Raw genomic sequence first — 19,972 nt, 5'->3', positions numbered from 1 at the left:
TTTGGCATGCACGTTTTGGTCATCTGAATTTTGCCAGTTTGCTGCGTTTGCAGAAATCTGATATGGTTGCTTCTTTGCCGCCTCTTGAAGCACCTATCAAACATGTTTGTGAAGGCTGTATTCTGGGTAAAATGCAGCATTCTAAGTTTCCAAAGGATGGTTCAGTTAGGGCCACATGCAGGTTGCAGCTTGTGCATAGTGATGTTTGTGGGCCCATGCAAACTCCGTCCTTGGGCAATTACCTGTACTTCGTGACTTTCATTGATGATTACTCCAGGCATGCATGGGTATTTCCGCTTAAAGCAAAGTCCAAAGTTTTTATGTGCTTCAAACAATTTTTGGCTATGGCTGAAAATGTCTCAAAATGTACTATGGGCACCCTCCGTTCCGATCGAGGGGGGGAGTATATGTCTCATGAATTTAATGCATTTCTGGCTAGTCGTGGGATAAAACACCAATGTACAGTGCCTTATACACCTCAGCAAAATGGTGTTGCTGAGAGGAAAAACAGGTCACTAACGGAAATGGCACGATGTATGGTCAAAAGTCAAGCTTTGCCGCATTCTTTTTGGCTTGAGGCCATCATGTGTGCCACTTATGTACTTAACAGGTGTCCTACGAAAGCTTTGCAGTCTATTACTCCATATGAAGCATGGCATGATAGAAAACCTTCTATTGAGCACATGCGTGTTTTTGGCTGTTTGGCATATGCTTTGGTGCCACAAGTGCAGCGCAGAAAATTGGATGATAAGGCTGTCAAATGTATTTTTGTTGGTTATAGTGCTGAAAGCAAAGGTTACAGGTTGTATCATCCGCAAACAAAACGTATTTTGGTTTCACGGGATGTAGTGTTTGTGGAAGATTCTGTTCAACCCTTGCTGTCATGTACTAGAGACAGTAATGTAAGCTCACAGGACATTTATGACACTTTGTTGCCTCTTTTCAGTGGTGGAAATACGAATGTAAGTTCCAATGAGGCAAATGTACAGCCTATGGGGGTTTCTGAAAATGTTTTAGAACAGCCTATTACTGATGCAGATGTACATGATGTACTTGATGAGGAAAGGGCTGAAAATGAGCAGGCTAGAGGTATGCCAAAATGGCTGGTGCACACTTTGCGTGACAGTAAATTGGATGCACCTTTATCTAGTCATACTCGTTCAGGCTCTCGCCATGCATCTTATGCATCAGATTGTTATGCTTTGGCTGTGTCTAGTTTACATGATGTTGAGGAGCCTCCGTCTTTTGATGAAGCACAGAATTCAGAAAATTGGATTGCTGCCATGAAATCAGAATATGATGCACTTATAGAGAATGACACATGGACTTTCTGTGATTTGCCTCCTGGCAAAAAGGCCATTGGTACGAAGTGGGTTTACAAGTTGAAACGCAAGCCGGATGGTGAGATCGATCGCCATAAGGCTCGACTTGTTGCAAAGGGTTATGCACAACAAAAAGGCATAGATTATGAAGAGACTTTTGCTCCCACTTGTCGTATGACTACTGTGCGTTTTCTATGTGCATTGGCAGCTCATTTTGGTTGGGATGTACATCAATCAGACATTGTTACTGCTTTCTTGAATGGTGACATATTTGAGGAAGTTTATGTAACGCAGCCTCGCGGTTTTGTCATAAAAGGACAAGAGGACAAAGTGTGCAAATGTAAGAAGGCTTTGTATGGGTTGAAGCAATCTCCTCGTGCTTGGTATGAGAAAGCTGACACTCATTTGGTTAAACGAGGCTTTCGTAACAGTCCAACAGAAAGCACATTGTATGTAAAGCGTGAGGATGATGTATTTCTCATTGTGGTTCTTTATGTTGATGATTTGCTGATCACTGGACCAAATGAGAGACATATTGCTGAATTTAAGGCTGATTTGAATGCTACTTTCAAGATGAAAGATTTGGGGCTGTTGCATCATTACTTGGGTATACAGTTTAAGCAGTGTGATGGTGGTATTGCCTTGTGTCAGAAAAGTTACATAGAGACATTTCTATGTAAGTTTGGACTTGAGGATTGCAAACCTATTGCCACTCCCATGGAAACAGGTTTGAAGTTGAGTCTACATGATGCTGGCGATCCTGCTGATGTCACTCTTTACCAAACTGCTGTTGGCTGCCTCATTTATGTATGCAACACGAGGCCAGATATTCAGTTTGCAGTCTCGCAGGTCAGCAGATTTATGCATAGCCCAGGGTCTAAGCATTGGCAGGCTGTCAAGAGGATTTTCCGCTACCTTAGTGGCACTTTACATCTTGGCTTGTTTTATCCCAAGGGGGGATCATTGCCGCCAGACTTACATGCTTTTTCGGACTCAGATTGGGCTGGTTGTTTTGACACGCGAGTGTCCACAAGTGGTTTTTGTTTCATGCTTGGCAGTTCATGTATATCATGGTTGAGCAAGAAGCAACCTACTGTGGCCACTTCGAGTTGTGAGGCTGAGTACAGGGCAGTCTTCACAGCTACGGTTGAGTGTGTATGGCTCAGACGCCTTATGGCTGACTTGGGTGTTGGACAGGACACTGCCAACACTATCTACACTGACAGTCAGAGCGCATTGGCAGTTGCGAGGAACCCAGTTTTTCATGCTCGCACAAAGCACATTGAGGTGCATTACCACTATGTCAGGGAGAGGCTCTCAGCAGGAGAGATCAGCTTGGCTTATGTGCCAACACAGGACAACCTTGCAGATCTTTTCACAAAGGCATTGTCTCGTGAGAAGCTTGAAGCTTTCCGCAAAGCTTTGGGCTTACTCCCCTTTGTGGACTGATCCTGTCCTCAGGGCATGGCACTTCCCTTTACTCATGTGCCAGCTCTCGTTCACCGCATCACTCCAGGGGGGATTTGTTACCATATACATGTGGTAGTGATGTGTGTGAACACACTAGGACCGCCGGGGCATTTTTTCCCTCTTTAGGAGGTTTTTTCCCCCGTGCATTGTATATACGCCCATCACTCTAGGGCTATCTATCTTTCCATTGCACACTAAGTAACACACTCTCTATTGTGTGCCTTGAGCTTTCTTCGTCTTCTCCAAGCTGTGTGTGTTTCTCTGCAACCCTAATTTCAACAGGTTCAATTAGAGCGACACGAAAGTTGCAGCTTGTACACAGTGATGTATGTGGTCCTATGAGGACGCCATCTTTGGGAAACAACCTTTATTTTGTGACCTTCATTGATGACTTTTCCAGGTTTTGTTGGGTGTATCCACTCAAAGCAAAGTCAGATGTGTTTGCAGTTTTTCAACATTATGTCACCATGGTTGAAAATGAAACAGGTTGCAAAGTACAGACTCTTCGTACCAATCGAGGAGGTGAATACATGTCAGGTGCATTTAAGGATTTTTTGGGAAAGAAAGGCATTAAACACCAATGCACTATGCCATACACACCACAACAGAATGGTGTTGCAGAAAGGAAGAACAGGTCTTTAATGGAGACGGCTAGATGTATGCTCAAGGATAAGAGTTTGCCTCATAAGCTATGGATGGAGGCAGTTGCTTGTGCAACACATGTTTTGAACAAGTGTCCTACTCGTGCCTTGAAGACCATTACTCCATATGAAGCTTGGTATGACAGAAAACCTTCAGTCAATTATCTTTGTGTTTTTGGTTGTCTTGCTTATGCTCACATCCCTCAGCAGTTACGTGGGAAGCTTGGTGATAAGGCAATCAAATGTATATTTGTGGGGTACAATAGTGGAAGTAAAGGTTATAGACTTTACAATCCTGCTACAAACAAGATTTTTGAAAGTCGTGATGTAATTTTTGTAGAAACTACTGCTCAACCTATGGTTGCTTTTGATGTACCTCATATGCAGACACATGATGTATTTGAAGGTTTGCGTCCTTCTTTTGTGGAGAATCAAGAATCACAACAGGTTGATAATCTTGATCAATCTTTTGATCAGCATGTGACACCTCATGATGTGGAGGAAATTGTGTGTGAAGAGCAAGAAGTTCTCAAGGAAGAAAGAACCTTGCCTAAATGGGTTCAGAAAACTTTGCAGGATAGCAAGTTGGATGCACCGCTGCCACGAAAAACACGTGTTGGTACTACTTTTGGCAGAGAGCAAGTAGATTTGGCTTGCTTTAGCACTCTTTGTGATGCAGATGAGCCTGATTCATTTGAACAAGCTTTAGAGTGTGTTCAGTGGAAAGATGCTATGCAGCAAGAAATTGATTCTTTTCATAAGAATCATACATGGGATCTAGTGGACTTGCCTACAGGTAAAAAGCCTATTGATACAAAGTGGGTTTTTAAGGTAAAAAGGAAACAAGATGGTACTGTTGACAGGTACAAAGCATGGCAAAAGGCTATGCGCAACAGAAAGGCATAGATTATGATGAAACCTTTGCTCCTACTTCTCGTGCGTCCATAGTTAGATCACTAGTTGCAATTGCTGCTCATCATGGTTGGAAAGTGCATCAGTTGGATATCAAAACTGCTTTTTTGAATGGTGATTTGCAGGAAGAAGTTTATGTAAGTCAACCAAGTGTTTTTATTGTAAAAGGTCAAGAGCAAAAGTTATGTAGATTGCGTAAAGCTTTGTATGGTCTCAAACAGGCCCCAAAGAGCATGGTATGAGAAGATACATACTTATTTGATTGGCCAGGGATTTCAGAATAGTCCAACAGAAAGTACTTTGTATGTCAAAAAGAGAGATGGAGTTCTCATTATGCTAACACTTTATGTGGATGATATGCTTCTTATAGGCAATAGTGCAGATCAAATTGAAGCGTTTAAAGATGCTTTGAGAAAAACCTTTGAGATGTCTGATCTTGGTTTGCTACATTATTACTTGGGTATTCAGTTTGTGCAATCAGAGGATGGCATATACATGCTGCAGGCAAAATATTTGCATAAAATTTTGGACAAGTTTGGTATGCAAAATTGTAAACCAATCTCTACACCCGTAGAAACTGGATCAAAGTTGAGCATGCACGATGCTGGAGAACCTTTTGATGTACATACTTATGCAGCAGCGGTTGGTTGCTTGATATATTTGGCAGGCAACACTCGTCCAGACATTCAATTTGGGGTTTCACAAGCAAGAAAATTTATGCACAGCCCAGGTATGCATCATTGGCAGGTTGTGAAGCGCATACTTCGTTACCTTTCAGGTACCCCTAATCTTGCCATGTTCTTTCCAAGGGGGGATATGTATGGAAAGCACAGTTCTATGCAGCTTCTTGGTTACAGCGATTCAGATTGGGCTGGTGATTTTGACACACTACATTCCACAAGTGGCAATTGTTTTTTCTTGGGAAATGCATGTATATCTTGGCTAAGCAAGAAGCAACCCACAGTGGCTACATCAACTTGTGAAGCTGAGTACAGGGCAGCTTTCACGGCAACAATTGATTGTGTATGGATACGCAGGTTATTGGCAGATCTTTGTGAGTGTCAACAGGCACCCACTACCATTTTCACTGACAGACAGAGTGCTATGGCAGTTGCAAGGAATCCAGTATTTCATGCAAGAACAAAGCACATAGAGGTTCACTACCACTATGTCAGGGAAAGGCTACATGCAGGGGAGATCACACTAACTTACTGTCCTACACAGGATAGCATTGCAGATCTATTTACGAAGGCGTTATCACGAGAAAAGTTTGAAGCTTTCCGAAAAGCTTTGGGCTTACTCTCATACACATGATGATCTGCTACCTTGTACGGATTCACACTATCACTACAGGGGGGATTTGTAGACATGTAGTAGTGTTAGTGTATATACGCGCTTCACCAGGGGAACTTTTCTCCCACTGGGTTTTTCCCCCTGGACATCCGGTGTGAAAGGACACCTTATCTCTTAGGGTTTCATATAAGCTTTGTAGCTCTGAGTTTGTATACACTATTATTCTAATACAGAGAGAGAGAGACTACAGAGATCTCGTACGCAAGCTCTGTGTCTTCTCCTTCTCCATCTTATTCCTACTCTGAGTTGTTGTCTTCCTTCTGTTTCCTGTTTCATCATCTTCAACAAAGGGACACCTGACTCTGAATGGGTAAGCCCCAAAAGAGCTCTATTTCTTTCTATCCAGATATGCCAAAGATATGCACTTCTGATGCAGACCCACAAAGGGACATCCATAAAACTGCATTCACCCAATAGCAGGGATCTCCAATTAAGCACACAAAGATCCACTTTGCAAGCTCTTTGAAGCCCCAGCCAATGATTGTATTTACAATTAACAATAAATGTGAAAGAGTTTTTCTTCTTGCCTCTTACATCTAGAACATATACCATTAGCTATTCCACACCTTTTTGCTTTAGAGCCTATCCAAACACCCTGATGAAGGATTAACCATAGTAGGAAACTTTGCTTTATGGCCAATGGAAAAGCCCAAATACTTTTGATCCTGTACTCCCATTTTTTTTCATTCCAAGATACTTTACATTTTTGGTCAAGCTTCCTTACCAATAGTGGATCCATTACACTTGTTGTTGAAGGTTTTGCCAGGCAAATCGACATACAGATTTTATTTGTTGATATTGAGGCAATTCTTGCACAAAGCTAGAATCTAACTTGAAAAGCTTGACACCTTTCAGCAACTAGGGTAGCACAACCCTGAGAAATATTGTGTTGCTGTAAGATTTCTTCCATAGAAAACTATCTTCCTTCCCTGTGGACATCTTTCCAAAACCTGATGCCTACTTTAAAACACTTGTGAGCCTTCATGGATAATTGCCAAGCCACAATTTGACTATACCATCCACACCAGGTAGAATCCTGAAACCAAAACTGAGAGGAGAAATCCCATCTAATGGGAGGAGACCAGCTAATCTTCAGATCATTCCAAGCTTTCCAGAAACTACAAACAAGTTGAGAGCCCCTAGGAGTGAAGATAGCATTAGAACATAAAACTTCTTATAATGAGAGGCTAGTCCATGCTCTATATCCTTTAAGATGGTAGAGGTGGACATTCCTTGCTATAAGAACATCCCAGAAGTCTAAGGAAGAGGAGGCTCTGACAATCCATTTGCCGAGAGGTGTTGAAGGTTGAGGATCCTGAGACCTCCCATCTCTTTAGGTCTGTAGCAAATGTCCCAAAAAACTTTTGGAATTTTATTAACTTCTTCTAACCCTCCCCAAAGAAACTTTCTTTCATTTGGTATTATGAAGGCACCCAACATGAAAAAAATTAAACCAAAGATGAGAGTAATTAGTGGTTCAAGAAAATACTGTTGTAGATAGATTGGGTTGGTGATTTTACCAGAAAAAAATCTTCTTTTTGAATCTTTCAAGAGGCCAATTCTATCTGTGATTGAAAGAAACCTTAAATACTCTTGTAGATAGATTGGGTTGGTGATTTTTCCAGACAAAAAGCTTCTTTTTGAATCTTTCAAGAGGCCAGTTCCATGTGATTGAAAGAAACCTTAAATTCCATAGGAATGCCCAAAATTCTGAAGATTTGTCCATCTTCAATCACCTTGTAGATGTATTGTGTGATGATGTCAGGACACGCACCTCTTGAAACTTTGTATCCAGTTTTTGTGTGATTGATTACTGAACCACTTGCCATGCAAAAGTTAAGACAATCCCAAAATGTCTCAACAAACTGAATATCATTTTAATTAACTATTGCATTAGTTTCTTTTGCAAACTGTTGACGGCATAACTCATCCACATAATTAGGAATGCTAATAGCTTTGAGGTGACCTTTCAATATGGCATCTTTAACTAACCACCCCAAGGCATCAAGAGATATGGCATACAATAAGGGTTGATTCATTTGTGTAATGGAATTGTTTTTGAAACAGATCCATTGATTGCAATCCTACACAACAAAAAAAACAAGTGCCTTCAACGCAGATTTCGACACCAACCGTCGAAAATCACGTCGAAATCCATGTCCCTATGAAACAGTCGAAATATGCGTAGATATCTACGTCGATAGTCGTAGTTTTTGACACATATTTCGATGCCTGTATCGACGCCTATATCGACGACCATATCTTTTTATTGGGTAGAGGACAGACAGCCTGGCCTGTGCCCAGTGAAAAGATGGACGCAGCCATAGCCAGACTGCCTATCCTCTCCTCAAGAAGGCGAGCAGCACCAAAATCAACCGTGCTCCTGCAGAAATTTCGGCAGAGTTCCCTTCGTTTTAACATAAACTTTTCAAAAGAAACCATATATACGCTGGAGAGGGGGGATGGGGGAACACGCCCAGCACCAACACAAAGGCCTCTCTATAGCTCAGGGTATTCACAACACCCCTATCCTCTCCGAAAACACCTTCAAAGAAACACTCTACACTAGCAGACCACTGTCTGCTCAATTTCCACTGCTCACACACTCCACAAACCACCACACAAGATACACCTGCTACCACTGCCTGTATCCACCCTTACACACGCACACAGCCACTCAATCTCACTCTCTCACACAACACCATCGGTCCGGGGGGGCACACACTTCCACACAGTCGGCACCGAGGGAAAACACCAGAGCAGGAGAAAGAGAAGGGGGGAAGGAGAAACAACAACGAGATGAGGCAACAATGGCTCGATTGCACTTCACCAAATACTTATACAGACTCACACTGCCATCACCATGGCCGTTTACACAAGAGAGATACAAAGGACTTTGACAGGCACACTCCTTTGTCCAAAAGATCCCCTTTGTACGCTTCAAACAGCCTAAAAACCAGAAAACACTAGGCCCAAAAGCCCCTCATTTGATTAAATTTTGACTTTTATAGGGGGGAGTCTTCAATTTGGGGAAACTGCTCCTCAATTGGTCCATATGGCACCCATTTTTGGTATCTTTTGGGAAGGGGGGCACCGCCTTACTCCATCTGCTCCTTTTCTCTCTTTTGCACTTGGTTGGGGGCATTAGCGATGTCGCTATTGCCCCCTAGCCTTCTTATTTTTTATTTTTTATTTTTTCTTTTTTACCCTCCTTAGGCTCCACTTTGCACTGCTCCTTTGTCTTGATTTTTGAACTTTTCTTGTCCTCTCCCTCTTTTCATTTGGCCTAGCCTCCACTTTGCCTTTGCTTGCCCTCCCTTGCTCTTTGTTTGTGCGGCTTCTACTCCCCTTTGCTCCTTGCTTGGCTCGGACGGCCTTGCTCTTGAGTTCCCTCTATGCCCTCTTCCTGAGCTATGGAATCTTCCTCTTACATGAGGGGGCAGGCAATAGCGATGTAGCTATTGCCCCTTCCCTCTTTCTCAAAATTTCGGGGCTGCAAGGGCCGAAGGACCACCCGGTTACAGCCGCCACGTCACCACTTCCCAATGGCCACCTTCGCCAGCGCGCACCACTTGCGCCACCTCTACCTCCAAAAGCCAGCGGTGCTTCTGCCCTCCATGGCCAGCCGCACGCGGACGTAGCGCCACCCTCACTCGGCATCATAGTCAAGAGCTCACGCTCCCCCTTTGATGCTTTCAATAGGGGCCATGCCCCGGCTCATAAGGCTTGTAATCGGATCGCCACCGTGTGCATGTGGGACTAACCCCATGCCACGTGGCGCCCTCTCCTTTGACTGCCACCCCTTGGGGGTTGAAGCTATTACACAACAATGGTCCAACATTTTCCTTTTGTGACCCACTTTAGCAGCACCCACACATTGCTTGGTCGGCCGATTGGCCCCCTTCACGAAACCCCGCCAAAGGTGCATGTTGCCGGCTTGGACCTACGCGATCCTCGTTGCCTCTAAACATTCCCAGGCCCGCGATCCGACGCAACCAAAATTTGAAAAATCATCTGCAAACACTTCATACTCAACTGCTCTTGGTTTTCCCAAGCCGTAACTCGGTGCTCGAGGCTCGGAATCACGTACCGTGACTTCGTGCTAACTCCATGTGATGCACACTGTTACTGAGAACTTTGGCGAGGCTCAAAGGACGCCAGATGGCACATCCTCCAATGCGGTCAAATGAGCACAGACCCAGCCCCAGGAAAATCTTCTAATGGCCATAACTTGCTATTGAGAGCTCTGATTCACGATCCGAGAAGATAGGCATGCTCCATAACTCGAGCTCTACACATGTATACACTGACACCAGCCCAGGCCACCTATCCCCAGCTGCCCTGTCCGTCGGGGATTTGCTACACACTTTACCTTTAAACCGCAATATCTTGAGCACTAGGGCTCCATTTGACGAGCCGTCTGGAGTGGCTTCTAGAGCATATTGAACACTACACTCCAGGACATTGATTTGGCACTTCGAGAACCTTAATCTTCCATCCCATTTGGACCATCCCACAACACTTTGGGCCTAAAAAACCGCTTTAAGAATACATTCCCGCTATCCTTTTGCTGCCTAGGGCCTTGGCACCTTCCCTAGGCTTCTACGCTACACTCGGTTGCTGCCTCTGCCTGGCATAGACCAGCTCCTAGCTCGGACCAACTTTGGTTGCACCATCATTGCCCACCCCCTCGTTGAACATTTATGTTCAACCACACATGGCCTTATTGCACTAAAAAACTGCTCACCAAAAACACTCTCTGTACACTACGAAACCACCTAGAATATATACATAAATGTCATCTGCTACTCGTTGTCTTTGCTCATACGGGTTGCCCAACCCCCTTCTTTAGTTGTCATCAACCACCTGGGTCAAACACCTTGCATTGGTCTCTTCCATCCACCTGCAACAGCTTTACATAGTGCCACACCAAGGCACATATCCAACTCCATAGCCAAAATGCCAGCACCATACCTCTACCACTCCTAGCATTCCTTGGCAAATTGCCCACTCGCAACAAAACTCCTTCAAAAACGCCAAATAGAGCATTTTCGTGCTCACCATCCAAAGACCTGCTTGCACCATCACTCGCACCAAACAAACCTAACATATATGACCCACCCTCCCATCCATGTAAAGCTAGATCCTTGTCTAGCAGATCCTATACCTGCTCAATAGCATACTGCACAGCTGCTTTTATCACCATTCCTTTCAACCACCATTTACAAACCTCCTTAGAAAGCTTAGACACTGCTTTGGAATCTGCATCACCAGTTATAGAGGGCATTGACTGCATAGGAAGCACCTCTAACTTTGAGTCTGCTCTACACTTCTCACCTGCCATGAACTCAATTCTAGCATCGTCGAGCTCCTCCTCGTCAACTGGCCCTTCAAGGTCAATAGGCACCACCTGCTTGTCTGCTTCAACCACCTCCTCTTCTACTACTGCATTATCAATCCCTCCCAAGGAAGAGAGAAACTCGTTCTCTATCACATCCTCCTTGTCCTCTTCCATAGCTACAACTGCTCTAACCCTTTTGGCAAAATTTTACACTTGTTGCACCACCATGGCACATTCTACTGCTATCTTCATCAACATGACCATTAGCATGGCAGTGCACACCAGTTTTACCTGCTCCTCACCACCTGTAGGCCTAGACTGCTCCATTTGGTCTCCACTAAGCACCTCGGCTTGCACTTCATACTGCTCCTCCCACACATTCACCGCCTCTCCACTCACATGTAAGAGGTCAAACCCATCATACCTGGATTGGGATGAATCGGTTTCCCAACTCGTATCTGCGTCCATAGAGCTACTATCACTTGACCCAGTCTCCTCTTCGGTCTCAAGCTTAGGAACCTCTTCTAGCTTCACTGCTTTAACCTCGTCTGCAAACTGCACTCCTTGCTCTTTATCGCACTTCAATGGAGCTTCTATAATTGCTTGTGAACTTGGCAGCACATCCTTTGTCCCCTCTGGAACCACTTGCACTTCCTCCACAATTGGAACAGCTCTAGCTGGCATCTTCGGCATAGGAACCATCCTGTCTCTTTGCAGCCAAAGAACCCTTGGTTCTTCTCGCACTTGCACTTCATTTTGCACCACCTGCGGCTTGGCTACTACCACTGTACACTGCTTTGGCATCACAGCACCTTGCAAACACCGCGTAGCCTCGCGGTTCTTTAAAATCTTCTTGGTCCGCCCTCTCGCTAGAGCTACTTCCTCTTTATATGACATTGGACTATCTATTTCCACCTTATCTTGCACTTCCTCATGCAGGCAATCCATGAACTTACACAATTTCAAAAAATGGCATTTTCTGCAGCAGTTACCTTGATCAATTTCCCCCATATGGCTTCAAACTCCCACTCGAATGCTTGAAAATCCTCCTCCAAGATTTGCTTCAAACTGTCCAGCTTCCGTTTTACTTCATCTAGCTGCGCATCCGTAACAAATCTGCTTCGGAAAGCTGCCTCTAGGGCCTCATAATCTACTTTTGCATCTTCACCAAGGCTATCTAACCATAGCTTTTCTCTACCACGAACCAGGAGCGGGAACACCTGTACCGCACCATCTTCTCTCCATAAACCGCTTTCCAACACGAACAATTCGTAGTCTTGAAGCCACGTTTCCGCATCTTCAACCCCAGTGAAAATGGGAAAACCCGTCCACGCCATCACTAGCAGTACCTGCTCTTCAAAGGCCACACCTTTGGCCTCGCCAAAATCACCACCTTGACTTCAACTAGGAGCTTCAGCATAGTCCTCAGTGGGGGCACCAAAAGATGGACAGGGGGAATGGGGGAACACGTCCGACACCAACACAAAGGCCTCTCTATAGGTTAGGGTATTCACAGCACTCCTATCTTCTCGGAAAACACCTTCAAAGAAACACTCTACACTAGCAGACCACCGCATGCTCAATTTCCACTGCTCACACACTCCACAAACCTCCACACAAGATACACCTACTACCACTGTCTGTCTCCACCCTTACACACGCACGCAGCCACTGAATCTCACTCTCCCACACAACACCGGGGGTCCGGGGGGCACACACTTCCACACAACCGGCACCGAGGGAAAGCACCAGAGCAGGAGAAAGAGAAGGGGGGAAGGAGAAAAAACAACGAGACAAGGCAACAATGGCTCGATTGCACTTCACCAAACACTTATACGGACTCACACTGCCATCACCATGGCCATTTAAACAAGAGAGATACAAAGGGCTTTGACAAGCACACTCCTCTGTCCAAAAGCTCCACTTTGCAGGCTTCAAACGGCCTAAAAGCCAGAAAAAACTAGGCCCAAAAGCCCCTCATTTGATTAATTTTTGACTTTTATAGGGGGGGGGTCTTCAATTTGGGAAAACTGCTCCTTAATTGATCCATATGGCACCCATTTTTGGTATCTTCTGGGAAGGGGGGCACCGCCTTACTCCATCTGCTCCCTTTCTCTCTTTTGTACTTGGGGGGGGGGGGGGGGGGGGGGGGGGGGGCATTAGCGATGTCGCTATTGCCCCCTAGCCTTCTTATTTTTTTATTTTTTATCGTTCCTTCTTTACCCTCTTTAGGCTCCACTTTGCGCTGCTTTTTTGGCTTGATTTTTGACCTTTTCTTGTCCGTTCCCTCTTGTCCTCTCCCTCTCTTCATTTGGCCTAGCCTCTACTTTGCCTTTGCTTGCCCTCCCTTACTCTTTGTTTGTCCGGCTTGTACTCCCCTTTGCTCCTTGCTTGGCCCGGACGGCCTTTCTCTTACGTTCATCCTCACTCCCTCTATGCCTTCTACCCGAGCTATGGGATCTTCCTCTTAGATGAGGAGGGGAGGCAATAGCAATGTCGCTATTGCCCCGTCCCTCTTTCTCAAAATTTCGGGGCCCCAAGGGCCGCAGGACCACCCGGTTTACAGCCACCACATCACCACTTCCCAATGGCCACCTTCGCCAACGCGCACCATCTGCGCCACCTCTACCTCGAAAAGCCAGCAGAGTTTCCGCCCTGCACCGCCAGTAGCGCGCTGACGCAGCGCCACCCTCGCTTAGCACCATAGCGAAGAGCTCACACTCCCCCTTTGATGCTTTCAATAGTGGCCACGCCCCGGCTTATAAGGCTTGTAATCGGATGGCCATCATGCGCGTATGGGACTAACCCCATGCCACATGGTGCCCTCTCCTTCGATTGCTACCCCTTGGGGGTTGAAGCTTTTACACAACAATGGTCCAACACGTTCCATTTGTGACCCACTTTAGCAGCACCCCACACATTGCTTGGTTGGTCGATTGCCCCCCTTCACAAAGCCCCGCCAAAGGTGCATGTTGCCGGCTTGGACCTACGCGACCCTTGTTGCCTCTACACTTTCCCAGGCCCGCGATTTGAGGCAACCAAAATTTGAAAAATCATCTGCAAACACTTCATACTCAACCGCCCTAGGATTTCCTAAGGCGTAACTTGGTGCTCAAGGCTCGGAATCACGTGTCGTGACTTCGTGCTAACTCCACATGATGCACATTGTTACCGAGAACTTTGGCAAGGCTTAAAATATGCCAGATGGCACATCCTCCAATGCGGTCAAATGAGCACAGACCCGGCCCCGGGAAAATCTTCTAACGGCCATAACTTGCTATCCAGAGCTCCGATTCGCGATCCGAGAAGACAGGCATGCTCCATAACTCAAGCTCTACCCGTGTATACACTGACACCAGCCCGGGCCACCTGTCCCGAGCTGCCCTGTCCGTCGGAGATCTGCTACACACTTTACCTTTAAACCGCAATAGCTTGAGCACCGGGGGTGCATTTGACGAGCCGTCTAGACCAGCTTCTAGAGCAGACTGAACACTACACTCCAGGACACTGATTTAGCACTTCGAGCACCTTCATCTTCCATCCCATCTGGACCATCCTACAACACTTTGGGCCTAAAAAACCGCTTTAAGCATACATTCCCTCTATCTTTTGGCTGGCTAGGGCCTTGGCACTTGCCCTAGCCTTCTGCACTGCACTCGGCTACTGCCTCTACCTGGCATAGACCATCTCCTAGCTCGGACCAAGCTCGGACCAACTTTGGCTTCACCAATGCCTCCTACATGATATCCATGTAAGATCTCACATGAGATTTACTAGCACAACTTGATGGAAGAAATATATGAAACGGACTTTGTGCAAAACCATAACCATAACCATATTGATCAGAACCATAACGATAACCATAACCATAAACAAAACAATAACCATAACCATAAAGTTCGTTAAATTCCTGCTTAATTACCATAACCAAAACCATGATCAACACCTGTCCAGAACAATATATATAACCATGTCCAAAACCATGATCAACACCTATATGTGCATGTCTATACAAGAAAGAAACACAGAGATGTGTCTATGTCTCACAAAACATATATAGAAAAACCACTGATGACTCACGCATCACAACCTGCACATAAAGGGACAAGTCACAAAATTAGTATGATATTACTTCACATATACTTAATTAATTAAGTCAACTCACACATATTATTTGTCTCGATCAAACATCTCACCTCAATCGATCAGCAAGACTCTAAGGCCTCACACTCTAAGTCTCTCCTGCGGGGCAACAAGATCATTCAATACTTCATAAATGCCTCTTTGATATCCATCTATCTCCTCCTGGCGTGTTGGGGCTCGATGCATTTCAAGATCCTGCGTTTATACAAAAACCAAAGTAATTAAGAATACATGATTCATCACTCTTGAAAAAAAACGCCATAGCTAGGATTGGATTGAAAACTCACAAAATCATAGCGAAAGGTGTCGAAGCCTTCGCTGCCAAGATGAGATGTGCCCCTAGTCTCCCTACGTACCTCCGAGGCGAGACGCTGCTGCCCGAACCTCGTGTCAATTGTCTCCTCCTCCTCCTTAATCTGCTGCCACGACTCGTGTGAGATACCCAAAGGCTTCGACGAGCCCTGCCTGAAAGCCCAACGAGCTGCATCTCGACGATGTTTCACGGTGTCCCATGCAACATTCGTGATCCACCTCCTCGAAAGCTGTGTTGAACCCAGAGCAGGCCAATACTCTCTCATGATGGTCTCCACTATATAATTTTTCTCTCTATATTTCTCTCTCTCTCTCTCTCTATCTCTCTCATTCTCTCTCTCTCTCTCTCTCTCTCTATTTCCCTATCTCTTTCTCTCTCTCTCTCTCTCTCTCTCTCTCTCTCTCTCTCTCTCTCTCTCTCTCTCTCTCTTTCTCTATCTCTCTCTCTACCTCTCTTTCTCTCTCTATTTCCCTCTCTCTCTCTCTCTCTCTCTCTCTCTCTCTCTCTCTCTCTCTCTCTCTCTCTCTCTCTCTCTCTCTCTCTCTTTAATTTCCTACACACACACACATTTCTCTCTCTCTCTCTCTCTCTCTCTCTCTCTCTCTCTCTCTCTCTCTCTCTCTCTCTCTCTCTCTCTCTCTCTCTCTCTCTCTCTCTCTCCCCCTCCTACACATACACACACAACAATGTAGCTTGAGAGAGAGAGAGAGAGAGGGGGGAGGGGGGGGGGGGAGATCGGGGGATCGGGGAGGGGGGGGGGGGGGGAGAACAATACCTGAGCTACAGGTTTCCAAGAAGGGGCTAGATCTGTGTGTGCACTCGCAGGCAAAAATGACCGCCTGCATGCGGATTTGGTTTTTTTCCCCAAATTTTTTTCCGTCGATATACGCGTGGAAATACACGTGGAAATATGTGCCTTTCGACAAACATTGCCACGCGTATTACCACGTATGTATCGACGTGGGCTATGCCCATCGAAATGCACGTGGAAAGGTATGGCGCGTCGAAATGTTGCGCGTCGAAAAGCACGTAACATGTTGTAGTGCTAGTAGATGCATTACCAGATAAAGTGTGCACAAATTTAATGAATAATCTACCCAGACCCATATCATGTAAGCTTTGTACGATGAACTCCCACTCAATTGTGTCATATGCTTTGTTTCTAAAAGAGATCCATAGACTACAATCCTAGTAGCTGCATTACCAGATAAAGTGTGCACAAATTTAATGAATAATCTACCGAGACCCATATCATGTAAGCTTAATTTGTAGGATGAAGTCCCACTCAATTCTATCATATGCTTTGTCAAAGTCAATGTTCAAGGAAATGAATCCTGTTCTAACTCTTTTGCATACTCCATGCCTTCCCAGAGAGCAATGATTGCATCTAGAATAAACCCTTCTTTTATGATTCCCTTCTTCTCTTTAGGAATAAACTGATCCAAAATAGGGCTAAGTCTTCTATCTAAGGTCAATGAAAAGATTTTACATACAGAATTCAGACAAGTGATTTGTCTCCAATTGGCCATGATCCCTTGAGCCTTCTTTGTAAACATTAAGAAAGGAGTAAAAAAAAATCCTTATATTCACAATAAAACTCATTGGGCACTCCATCTATCCCATGAGATTTTCCAGGTTTAAAAGTTATAATGGTTTTGTGGATCTCCCCTTCTGAGAAATGTAAGTCTAAGAGTTTGGCCATATTTAGCGGCATTGTCTTTTTCCTTACTTGAGCAATTTCTGCTCTTGCATTAGTCATGTTGATATTTCTACGAGGGAGAGGAGAGAAAATATTGTAAAAACACTCCCTGGAAAATTTTATATTCTCCGTATGTGAAGAGGCATGACTACCATAATTCCTTTTCAGTCAAGGAATGAAATCCCTACAGTTTTTTGTCTGAAGCAAAGCAATAGAGAGGCCACCCTCTGACGGCATAGAGGACATGAGCAACATACTTTGTAGACCTTGTTGTCCTTCCCCTCTGACAAGTCCATTCACGAGCACATCCTATAGAGGCATATCTCCTCACCCAGAGGGGAAGGGAGCTTGGATCTGTCAGAACCCACAATAGAGAGGTACCAATATCCAGATGGTACCAAGATGGAGCGAACATGTTATATCAATGCTCACCATTGGTTCACTGCAAATTGAAAGACAATTATCAATCATTGAGAAATATTTCTCCTCAGTGCTTATAGCCGAACAACTATATAAGCAAGGAAATGATGGCATACTTAGGCTATGCATCGATCCATCTGAGAAAGGAATGTATTTGAAGCAAGCTCATGTACAAACTATGAGCCTTCACAATGCCAAAATACAAACATACCGGAAATTGATGCTACTTGGGGTGTATTGGCCTCACATGTAGAAAAGCGTCCACAACTATGTTAGTTCATGTGATGCTTGTGCAATCTAGAAGCCAATCGAGAATGCTACACTATTTAAGGATAGCAAAAGCATCCAAGTGTGGAAAGCACATTGTGGATTATATAGGGCAAGGAGTGCTGTAGCAAACTTGAGTAGAGACAGACTACACTCGATCCTACAAAAAGAAAAAAACTATGCCAGAAAATATCCTTTATCAAAGAGGGATAGATGACAATCTGAGAATTTGTGTAGTAGGTCATGAGTACCTTACGATACTTGAACAAGTGCATGCCGGTATAGTCGGAGGACACTTTTTTATAGACAAAACCACAAAAGCAATACTCGCAGGAATCTGGTGGCCTACTTTGTTAATGGATGCAGAGCACTATGTGAAACGATGTGATTCTTGCCAACAAACTAAAGTACCGATACGACATGATGAAACTCCTCTAATACCAATGATGTGAGCAAGGGCTTTTATCAAATTGAGAATAGAATGTGGGACCTATCTCGCCATTGTCATATCAAACACATGCTCAGTACATTATAGTGGCTCCATACTATCTAACCAAATGGATAGAGGCCAAGGCAACACCAAATAATGATCCCACCACAATGGAGTTCTTGTATGAGAACATTTTCACAAGATATAGAATTCCAAAGCGATCGAGGAACTCATTTTGTCAATGATATGATTGATTATTAATTGCACGAGTTTATAGTGATTCATTCTAAATCAGCTCCATACCACTATCAAGTAATTGGGCAACCTGAGAGCACAAACAAAATTCTATGCACAATGCTCACAAAAATTGTCAGTGAATCAAGAATGGATTGGGATCAGAAACTAGATTCAACTTTATGGGTATATCAGGTAGCATACAAAATGCCACAAAAAACAAGCCCTTTTTATTTAGTATTCGATATAAATGCCATACTTTCTGTCTAGTTCTTGATTCCTACACTACACGTAGCCATGGGGAGTCCACTATGTAAAAATTGCATATAACACATGCAAACAAGAGGTATTTAAATAATCCCTTATATGTATATTTTCAAGTATTATATGTATCCCTTATGTATGCATTTTTGTAAAAAAACTAGCCCTTATGTATGAAAATTTTCACTTTTTGAATTACAAAACCCTTTAAATAAGTATTTTTTTTGTTAATATATATAATTTTAAATCCCTTATTTTGTTCACACGTGCTATCTTAATATATCTATGTGGACTCCCCGTGCACGTGCACAAGACTTAGGATAGACGGATGAGTTGTCTGATAGACTGGACAAGCTAATACAATTCGATGAATGTAAGATCCCCAAAATTTGGGTCTCTTTTCAAAAAAAGAAAAATAGATTCTAATGCGTATTTTATAAAAAATTTGGTTTAAGAATGCTTATTTTGCAGTGTTCTAAGGTATCAAAGTAGAAATCAAAGTCATTTTCATTTTCCAATATGTCAAACGGACGTTTGGTTCATTTTTTGAAAAATCCGTTTTTTAAGGATTTTTTATGTTTTTTATGCTTTTCGATGTTTTTCTGCTAAAAGCAGGTCGGATCCTTAATCTATGAGTTTCGAAAAAGCTATGGGTTAGTTTTATAAAAATCTTCTTTTCAAGTGCTTTTCACGCTAAGTTTAGCTTTTCATGATTTTTAGTGCTTTTTAGTGAAATGCAAATTCACTTTAGCCTAGTCACAGTTTCATTAGTTGCCCAGATACTATCCAATAAGTCAATTTTTACTCTAAAAATTGAATAGTAAGTGGGAAAGTTGACCACTAAAATCCAAGCCATGGTTTTAAAAGCGCTCCGAAAAGCTTGCAGCTATTCCTAGCTAAGAGGGTGGCACTAGTAGTTGGCTTGGGGCTCACTCCAGCCTTGTTGTGTGCCTATAATTTCAATGCAATGCTGAATTTTCAATGCCATCAGTTGCGTCTACTACCGCAAGGCAATACGTACCTATTATACGGAGTGGTGCAAGCTATTCATCACCATCTCCATGAGCTTTTCTCTCTCGTTCGTGGGAAGAAAAAGAAGAAGAATATTCCCTCTCGATCTACTTGCTTACTATCTCCTGTCTCTTTTCACGGTGTACGTGCTCTCC

Source organism: Adiantum capillus-veneris, chromosome 17, assembly GCF_014529385.1.
Source record: "Adiantum capillus-veneris isolate H3 chromosome 17, ASM1452938v2, whole genome shotgun sequence".
Classification (NCBI taxonomy): domain Eukaryota; kingdom Viridiplantae; phylum Streptophyta; class Polypodiopsida; order Polypodiales; family Pteridaceae; genus Adiantum; species Adiantum capillus-veneris.
Note: the sequence above shows the minus strand (reverse complement) of the source record.